This window comes from Montipora capricornis, chromosome 3 (assembly GCF_036669925.1).
Source record: "Montipora capricornis isolate CH-2021 chromosome 3, ASM3666992v2, whole genome shotgun sequence".
NCBI classification, from domain to species: Eukaryota; Metazoa; Cnidaria; class Anthozoa; order Scleractinia; family Acroporidae; genus Montipora; species Montipora capricornis.
Window position 1 is genome coordinate 25,262,341 of NC_090885.1, and position 10,000 is coordinate 25,272,340.

General features: G+C 37.5%; 1 pseudogene; it reads left to right on the forward strand.

The window, feature by feature from the left end:
• The first annotated feature begins 1,927 nt into the window (after nucleotides 1–1,927).
• Nucleotides 1,928–6,697, forward strand: LOC138040002 (uncharacterized; annotated as a pseudogene).
• Nucleotides 6,698–10,000: the final 3,303 nt, after the last annotated feature.

Here is a 10,000-nt window from a genome sequence, read left to right on the forward strand (position 1 = left end):
GAAACGCAATACCATTTATTGTGCGACATCATCTGCAACGATGGCGTTAAACCTGAAAATCTTACCTTTCTACAAAGGCACATTTCAACTTTATCGTTTCTAGTCAATTCTATACAACAACAAATGTTACAAATCGTGTACATATCTTGTATTCCATTTCCCAACTGTCTACCATTTGAGCACCGTCTACCATGGTAATAGCAAGAAATATGACATCACATTTTCTCAGTTAACATCGAATGCGTACATCATGGAAATTATTAAAAAGGCAGCTAAGATGCTCTATTTTCTTGTTCAACTAAAGAGCTCATGTTTCACAGGAAGACCTATGCCTTTTTTACATTACATGCGTGTGCTCTGTCATTGACTATGCTGTGCCAGTATTCCATCACATGCTACCAGCCTACCTTTCGCAAGAATTGGAACGTGTTCAGAAAAGAGCAATGCGAATCATAAGTCCTGGTATAGAACATCAGCAAGCTTTAGCGCTTATGAGTTTACCAAAGGTTGCAGAGCATCACCGCAACATTTGCACATGCACATTTGAAAGCATAATGAGCGACCCGAAACACAAGTTGAGAAAGCTGTCGCCTCTTTATAAGAGCAACTATAATTAAGGCACACGCACACTTTAATTTTGCCGCGTTGCAAAACAAATAGATTTAAGAACAGCATTTTATGGCCTCATGCAGAATTGTAAACAATTTTTAGGATTCTTAGCTATTATAATTATTACTTTTTATTACAATTCTAAGTATAAATTATTACCATTACGAAAATACACAATTCAGCTTTCGCTGCAATGTATTTAATAAAGTACTTATCTACCTACCTATAGCAACAGTTAACATCACTAATGAGGTTAATTAGCGATTTTTTCTCACAAAATTATTTCTCGGCTCACACTTACTGAACTGTCCAAAAATTGTCCTGGTTTTAAAAACAACAGAGCTAATGCTATTTCTTTACATTATGCAATCATATACGATCTGAAACTGTTGAGACAGTGACACAAATTCACCGTCATTTTTACACACCCCTACTTCCTCTCTCCTTCCCACTCCCCTCCCCCCTCAGTAAATGTTGCTGAGTATTGTCATTTGTTCTACAGCATATTTCTGACCAAAATAAATAAACATTGGAGTTTAAGGGGAGGGGATAGGGCGGCTTTTAAAAGCAACATTTGGATAAGTTGTTGGTCTACCAAAAATGTCGCTTTGTCTAGACAGGTTTCGTGCGAGATTGTAGGTGCAAATTCTCCTTGTGATGCTTCTTCCAGCATTTCAATACCAGATTTCTTGGCATGATCCAGTTTTTCTTGACCCGTATTCATTTCCCACACAGTTGTCAAGACCTCAGCTACAACATGGGAACCCTGGTTAACAATAAATATTTTCCTTTTGATTTCTGTTGATTGGCATAAGAAACAGTTCAGTTCTAGCCCTGTCCAATGATAATTTCTGATGAATTAAATAGTGCGGACAAGATGGCAGTACAGACGTGTCCGTAAGAGCTCTGCACTTGTTAGCTAATTACAAGGTAAAGGTCGCCCGTCTATGGATAAGATTGCCCTCACCCAAAAGAAAACTATTACTCTAAACCGCACATCAACACAACAAAGTGATTCTAGCGGTCCTGAATCAAGTTCTCCATCAGATAATCGACTCCGAAACAAACAGTACAAAGAAAACGAAGGTGAAGTCCAAGAAGTCTTCAAAGAAGTAGTTAAAAGTCTCACCCACTCAAGCAAGAATTAGAAATGACCGATAAGATGACAGAGAAGCTTGACGAAATATTAATCACGATAAATAAGCTAGACAGCATTGAAACTACTTTGAGTAACCTGTGTTCAAAGATGGCCATTGTGGAAGGCAACATATAAAAGTTGAAAGCTGATGCACGTGGTACTGATACTAAACTGTAGCAGATGGATGAAGGTTTAAAATGGTTTAATAAAGAAGTGGAGGACATAAAATTGAAGATGAAGTATCTTGAAGCTGCTAAAGCAGACCTACATACGAATCAGCTTTATGCCGAAGCCTACAGCCGTAGAGAGAATTTGCAATTCTTTGGTCTGGCTGAAAAAGAAACACAGGGCGTATCAGAAGTTAGTGAGGGAATAAATACACGCAAACTGTTACTTGAATTTCTGAAGAATGGCCTTGGATTTGAAGATCCGGAAAAGAAATTTGAATTGCAAAGAGTACATCATTTTAGAAAACCCGTTTCTGGAAAAACACGACCGATTATAGCAAGATTTCTGCATTACCAGGATTGCGACATGGTATTGAGAGCTTCGTTTCACCTGCGAGACCCCGATATTAAAGTCCTGGAAGATTAGCCCATAAAATTATTGAGCGCCAATGAAAACAAATTCAAACTTAAAGGAAGCAAAGAGAAACGGTATGAAGGTATATTTTAGAAAAGCAGAACCCGACAAACTTTATATGAGGGGGGCGTAAGGGTTCGCGAAGGAAGCTACCCGGCGTTTTGAAAAAGATCCAAGTTATTACAACAGATCTCGGTTAAATGAGATTAAAGAGAAAACAAATGGAATTATTGTACGTGCAAGAGCTTGCTGGCATGAGCACCGAGAAAAAAGCACTAAGTACTTTTTGAACTTAGAAAAGAGAAATCATGTTAAAAAACACATCAGCAAATTGGTAATTAGGGGCGCTATAAAACCATATCCATACCAAATACTTTTTGAACAAAAAGACTTTTATTACAACTTGTACAAAACAAAGCGGTAGACAGATTCTATCAAGTCTTTTCTAAACAATACCTCAATTATCTGAAGAACAAAAATTATCCTGTGAAGGCCAGATCACCATAGAAGAATCTAAAAGGATTTTAGAAAGTCTCCAGGAAGTGATGGAATCCCAATTGAATTCAACAAAAACTGTTGGGATCTTATTTGTCAACCGTTCATTGTGTTAATGAGTCCTTCGTAAAGGAAGAAATATCTAATTCCCAAAGGCAAGCTGTCATTACTTTAATAGAAAAACAAGGGAAAGATCGCACACTAATAGAAAATGGGAGACCCATCTCTCTGGTCAACGTCGACGCTAAAATAATATCAGAAGTGATTGCTTCAAGAATTAAAAATAGGTCCGCAATACGTACATGTGTGGCTTACGAAATTGAGCTGCTTTGATGGAGAAGGTTACAAATTAAAAGGATCTGTTTTGTCATTGAGTTTGTATTAGTAGAGCTCAAATCTGATTACGGTTAGTTTTCAATATTGTTCCTCTCTCCTCTCTAGAAATTTATTAATAAAAAAATCTGAAAAAAAAAAAAGAAAAGAAAAAAGAAAACATTTTGTTCCTCTCACTCAATAAAATAAGATAATTGACATACAACCGTCCTGAAATGCTTATTTTCAAGATGAGGGTTATTGGGTAAAGTTTTATGGAGGTGTCATTTTGACAACAGAGGTTGCACATGTAACCTGAGGATTTAAGAAACTGAAAAAATGTCAGTATCATGTCTTATAGTGAGCTGACAGATTCAGTCATGATTTACGTAACCAAGTGAAATTGAGTTCTGAGTTTGTCCAGGGCAAGTGATGTGAAATCAACTCCTGGGAAGCATTTCGTATGAATGTTTTTTGGCATTTCGTGTACTAGCGCAGGAGCACAAAACTTTGCAGAAGGGCTGGGACATACAGGAAATAATGAAACCTTCGCTAGAAACCACATTGGGAGCTTAATTTGGTTTGAATGTACGACTAATTTTTGACTATATATGCACGTAAAGTATCATAATGCTGAATTTTCAATAAAGAAACACAAAAATTTAGTTGATGTAAGTGGCTATGGGGTTGCAAATGGAAGAATTCGGGAAAAAAAGATAGATGCATAACAATATCTAAACACAAGCAATATTTTAATGAATCAAATGTTGCTAATAATTTTTAACCCAATAAGATTAACAATTTTACCTGGAGGTTTTAACAAAAAGTTCAATAGAGATAGAGGGTGCATTTCTTTGGGGTTATCAGGATCAGGATCAGTGATCCAAGAGAAGTGGTGAATAATGGTGCATCAAAGGAACTGATGAATCCTCTGTGGTCACGGATTCGTCAGTTCCTTTGATGAACCATGTGAGTAATCTTGGATCACTCATCATGATCCGGATCACCCCAAAAGAACACACCCAGAGTGTCATCATAATAGATTTCAGGAACAACAAACAGAAAGATAACTAAAAAACAACAGAGTTCAATGTACAGCGAAGTTCATGATGGTATCCTATGACTTTAAATATCAGAATCTTTGAAGTTTTCAACACAAGAATTAATATTATAGTAGCCTGATCATGGAAGCTATGTGGAAACATGAAATGAATAGATGAACTTGGCATCATGCAAAGTGCTAATCTACCGTACAAAAAGGTCCAAAACAAACATTGTGAGCAAGTGTAGTACACAAATTGGGTAAACCAAAACACTACTTCATTCCATATTTTGTATTGTCCAACAACTTGTTTTAATGTTGGTAAATAAAAGACATTCATGTAAAGCATCATTAGCATTATATTCCAAAAACGATCCTTGAAACGCGACAAAGCATCTATTGTTTTAAGAAAATTGTCATGAGAGCCGATTCTTGATCGGTAATGTTCAACAGAGATTCCCATATTACTTACTTCTGACGAAATCGTGGGCTAGCAGACTCTTGACAAATGTGTGTGGATGGTTCGTCCAATTCGATTCAACAACAACAGCAAGTAACTTCAGAGCCTTTCAAATACTTTCAGAAACTTTCAGATATTCTCAGGTATTCTCACCAGGTTTGCTGAGCAGTTTCAAGCCTTTAAATGTTGGCTTGCGAGAGTCAATAAATTATGACTCGTAAGTTTTTAATGTGGCGCTTCCTGTACCAAAGGTCCAGACCGTGAATTGAAATGTTGCCCTGTGAGAGCACAACTCCTCGCTGTAATCCGAACTTACTAGAAGACAAGCCGACTGTAGGAAAGCTGGTGTGTAAAATCCAAGCAGAAAAGAAGAACGAATAACCAGATAAAAAACGATCTTCGACAACGCGCTGTGTTACACCGACAAAATGGCCGCTTTCTGAAGCTTAGAAGTTTATGTAGCTTAGCCAAGCGTAGACTGGGGCCTATCTTCGACGATAGGAAACCACGTGACAACCACTCTGTTCACCGTGACAAATCCAGGAATAAATATCTTGGGCCATGGCATTGAGTGGATTACACTTCGTGTAAGCCACACAAAAATGTTTTACCCTATATTATTCACAGTAATCAAACTGGTTACATCAATGATCACTATATTGGAGAGACTATAAGATCGATTCTTGACATCATGGATTTCACAGAAAAAGACAATATACCTGGTTTGATGATTTTTATTGATTTTCGTAAAGTGTTTGACACTTTAGAGTGGAACTTTTGTTTAACTGTCTAGGCGCCTTCAATTTTGGCCATGAATTTAAGTGATGGATAAGTACTTTTTATAAAAATATTCAAAGCTGTGTGATAAAAATAATGTCCTGTCTCCAGAATACTTTAACCATACACGTGTCTCCTTATCTCTTTCTTTTAGCTGTTGAGATCTTAGCAATTGCCATTAGGGAAAACGAGGAAATAAAAGGAATTGTTATTGATAAACAAGACACCAAATTATTACAATATGCTGATGATACTACGGCAGTTCTCTCTGGTACAGAGTCAGCCTATAAACTTCACAACTTAAGGAGAAACAATTTCGAAGCAAAGTCACAGAATTTATTGCACGTAAGAATAGTCGACAAAAATTTGTACCTTTAATTGGGAAATTGACTGGTCTCGACCATGTGGAGCCTTTACATATTAAGAAAAATGCGTGGAAGTATTTCGTTAAGGGGGTTCTGAAAGAGGCAGTTGGAAAATCAAATCTTTCAGACTGCTGCAAAAAGTTTGCAGACATTCCAAATGATAGCATTGTCTCTAGAGTTGTAACTGCGCTAAGTTTGAAGTAAAGGCAAAAAGTTTGGCAAGAAAGGTAAAGAAATGGTACGACGAAACACAGGGTAAGGGTAAGGGTCAGGATCTCCAGTATAGATTTACCAGAAAAGATTCTAGGCTACTTTGCTACAATTTTATGAGATTGATTAAATGGCTTAGTAGTGAAAATGATTCTCACCAACAAAGGAAAACAGTTCTGATTTTTGCATACCTTGGACTGAGACTAAGGGATTGCGTCTCACTCTTCAGAACAGTTTACAAAACTGAGCATTAGTGCTCGTGAATATTATCGGGTGAATGCATTGTTTCTCCCTACTTCTGTAAATCCTACTATGTGGACAATTGGACACATCATTTCTGCCCACACTAAAGAGATACATGAGAAATATGGGCAAGGGCTTGGTATCGTAACAATGGAAGGGAGGGAGGCAAAACATTTTGCTTTGAAAAAACTAAGCCAAAATACATTTTATAAAAGGCGCTGGTATGACATTTTCAAGCATGAGTTTGTAATGTTAGTGTGGCTTTCTGAACAAGGGTTCGACCTTAGTACATATATCCCATACAGGGTGTTTTCCGACCCAAGGTTTTGCTACTGCAATATAGAAAAAGCTAGTCCCACTGATGAAAATGTACATTCTGTGGTGATCCAATTATGAAATTTACCCAACAGAGTGTTGAGCTGGGAAACGTTTTACTGCAGATGTTAGGTGACACCAGGACATAGTTTAACAAAAAACAGAAATATTTAATCACATGCAGGGCTAGAAGTAGGCTTGCATAGCACTATGCCATAAATGCAGGTGGCTCAAATGTGTTGTGGGAAACATTTGTTTATTGATTTATTTGTTTATTTAGAGTGGTTTTCAATTTAGTGTTTTCAAACCAAAACCAAACTATTCACTTAGAAATTAGACTACTCAGGCAATCTCAAACCATAGAGAAACCAAAACCAAACTGATCATGGAGGGCATCAGGGATGCATCAGGGATTTTGAGTACAATGAAAGTTGTTGTTGTTGATTGCTTTCGATACTTAGCTGAAAACTGCCCCAATAAACAAACATTTATTTATTTGGGGGGACCCATTTCATAATTTTTTTAAAGAAACGAACCAAAAGTTGTAACAGATAGCAAATAAAAATGCATCGTGTTGTGGGAAACATGTTTTTGCTTATACTTAATTATAAACAAAAAAATATTGGGTCATAAGTTCTAGCAGATTACTCATTAAAAGAAGAAGTGAGAAATGAAGTGTCAGTCTATTAGTATTTCAATTTTCAAAAATATATCCATATGCATTTATAAACTTGTAGTAGCAATTAATTACAACGGATGACCCTTTCGTAGAGCAAGACAAGGTAAATGGCTTTTGGGCACTCACAACCAGCCCTTGCATTTCCTTTCCTGGGACCCTGAAATGTCTTTGAAAAAATATTCCATGATTGCTTCGCGGTTAACGTCGCAAAGTCGAGATAAATCTCTAACCACTTGATTCTCTTCAGTGTAAACAATGATATCCAGCAATCTGCTTTCCGAATGGGTGACACCGTAAGTCGACTTTGGCTTCTTTACCATATGCAGAAGAAAAGCAAATATTTGCACTAGCAAATCCCTTCTAACTTGGACAGTCCAAGGATTATGGGCTTTATTCCGGGAACTGAGTCGCCTATGCAACTTTTTCAGCAAGATGGTTATTTCTCCAGCAATGATCAACCCAACTTCAGTGACCGAATTTCATACTCTTTCGATCGAATTCTGCTATTTTGATGCTTCTGGAATAATCTCATTAGGTTTTCCTCAACTTCGTTTTCAACATCATAACGCAGAGGATGTAGGATCTTCGTGGCTTCATTTATAATTTTTACACTGGCCACCATTTTAAACCTGAATTTCATATCAATACTGCTGGCTGAACATGGAGCTACCGCAGGTGCCCAACTGCACTTTTGAGATGCGCGCTGGCCCAGCTTGTAAACAAAAACTGGGATGCAGGAAATGCAGACCTCATTACTGCCAGATGGTTCTGGAGACAAATCGCATTGCTCGTCTAGCCTTTGCTCAAAAATGCTGGGACAATGATGAAAGTTACACTGCCATGGAAAGACTTGCTTAAGGAAAGAAGGCAAAGCCACGAAGCAAGCATCCCTTCTTGAGCAAGAGTATCAAAGAGTGCAACCTCAATTCTTGTCTTGAAATTATGAAAAAAGAATTATATGTGAAGGAGATCCTTGCAAGCGTACTGCTGTTGTTCACGCAGACCACGTTTACAGATGGCAATTAGCTATGCAGGCAGGGATCCCAAACAAGTAAGGTAAGGTCGATTTTGACCTGGCCTTATATAACTACTACATCACGATTGTGTATCAGATAATTAGCATGTAATTTATTTTGCCCAGAGGTTCATGGAAGCAGAACTCTAATATCGGTCTTGTTGGATTTTTTTTGGCAGGTAAACTAGGCAGGCAGTTTATCCAAGATAGAGTAAAAATAGGGTTGCCACTCATTAGAACCCAAAAAATTCCCTGACTTTTCACTGACCTTGCATTAGGCGAATTATGAAACAAGCTAAATCCACTTTTACATTAGCTTCAGTTTCTTCGGCAAACCATCAATATTCTTCTCTTCATTTGCAATCTCTTTACAATGAAAACAGTGTTTGACAGACTACACCACGTTCCACCACGTTTCAATAAAAATGGCCGAAGGAAAACACTGGTTCTTCCTTATTTGGAAGAAGGCATTCACAACGAAAGCCACTGACCGAAAAACCCAGCATTTGAACGCATAACTCGATGGACTACACCTTCATTTTGCAAATAAAAATGTCTTCATTACCTTCACAAAACCTGAAAACAAAATTCCCTGAGTTTGACAAGAGCTGAGATTTTCCCTGACCTTTTTCAAAATTCCATGACTTTTCCCTGACCTTGAAAAATTTTTGCTTTTCCCTGACTTTTCCCTGACCATGGCAACCCTGAAAAACCCGCAACTAAGAACCTGAAAATTGAGAACCTGTTAGCCTAAGATTAGGATTTTATACCCCCTATAAACAAGGACCTATTCAGCCTAAAAACTGAACACAGGTTCTTATTTTCTAAAACCATATTAGTACATCACAGCTGCAGTGCAGCTTACTGTAAAAATGATATTTTCTAATAAAAAAGAGTTCATTATTAGAGACATTATGTAAATTTACACAGCAACAAGAAGATTACCACACTAATGCAGTCTGAACAACATAACACTGTAAAAAGTGATCACTTAAGTTTAGTGCTTGACCATTGGGTAAGGGATGTTGTATACTCATTTTTAAAACCCCTAAAATACAGTGTAGGAATTCTTAAATTGAGTAAAAGATTCCCAAAAGTACTAAATTATAGGGACTATCCCATGGAAAAGAACTAAATTTAAGAGCCTACAGTACATATAAAAAAGGACTTGAAATATCTTTTCATATGTCGGAAGCAGTTGTTCTGTCAACTAAGTTCCAGGCTAAAAAACATTGAAGCCGTTGATGCCCAGTTACTATAAACATTTCCTTATGTCACTGATATTGAGGCCCAGATCTTCGGTGTTTAGCTTCTTTATTAGTCTCTTCAAATACTGTTGATTTCCAATAAGCCTATAGTCTACTGGAATCTCAAGCCTTTTCCCTTGACCCACATCATAACAATGTCCAATACACTCAACCTCAACCTCTCCACAGTCACGAATAAACTTGCAGATAAGCTTTGAAAGCTCAATAGGCACATGGCCCACAATTTGGCCAGATTCATCCTTTACAGCAACAGCACATTTCTCGTGGTCATTGTTCTCTCCGATTTCACACGTCATGATAACTCCGACACAAACAGTGGAATATTAGAATTATCCGTGGTAACCACGAACACTTGACTCCACAAACACCTCATGCTCTCCAAACATTATCAGTTTCTAGCTTGTACCAAATAACGAGTCGACGACAATAAACAGGACAGAAAACGGCTGAATGTTGCACTTTTTGAGGCTACATTCTCGGCGTTTGCAAA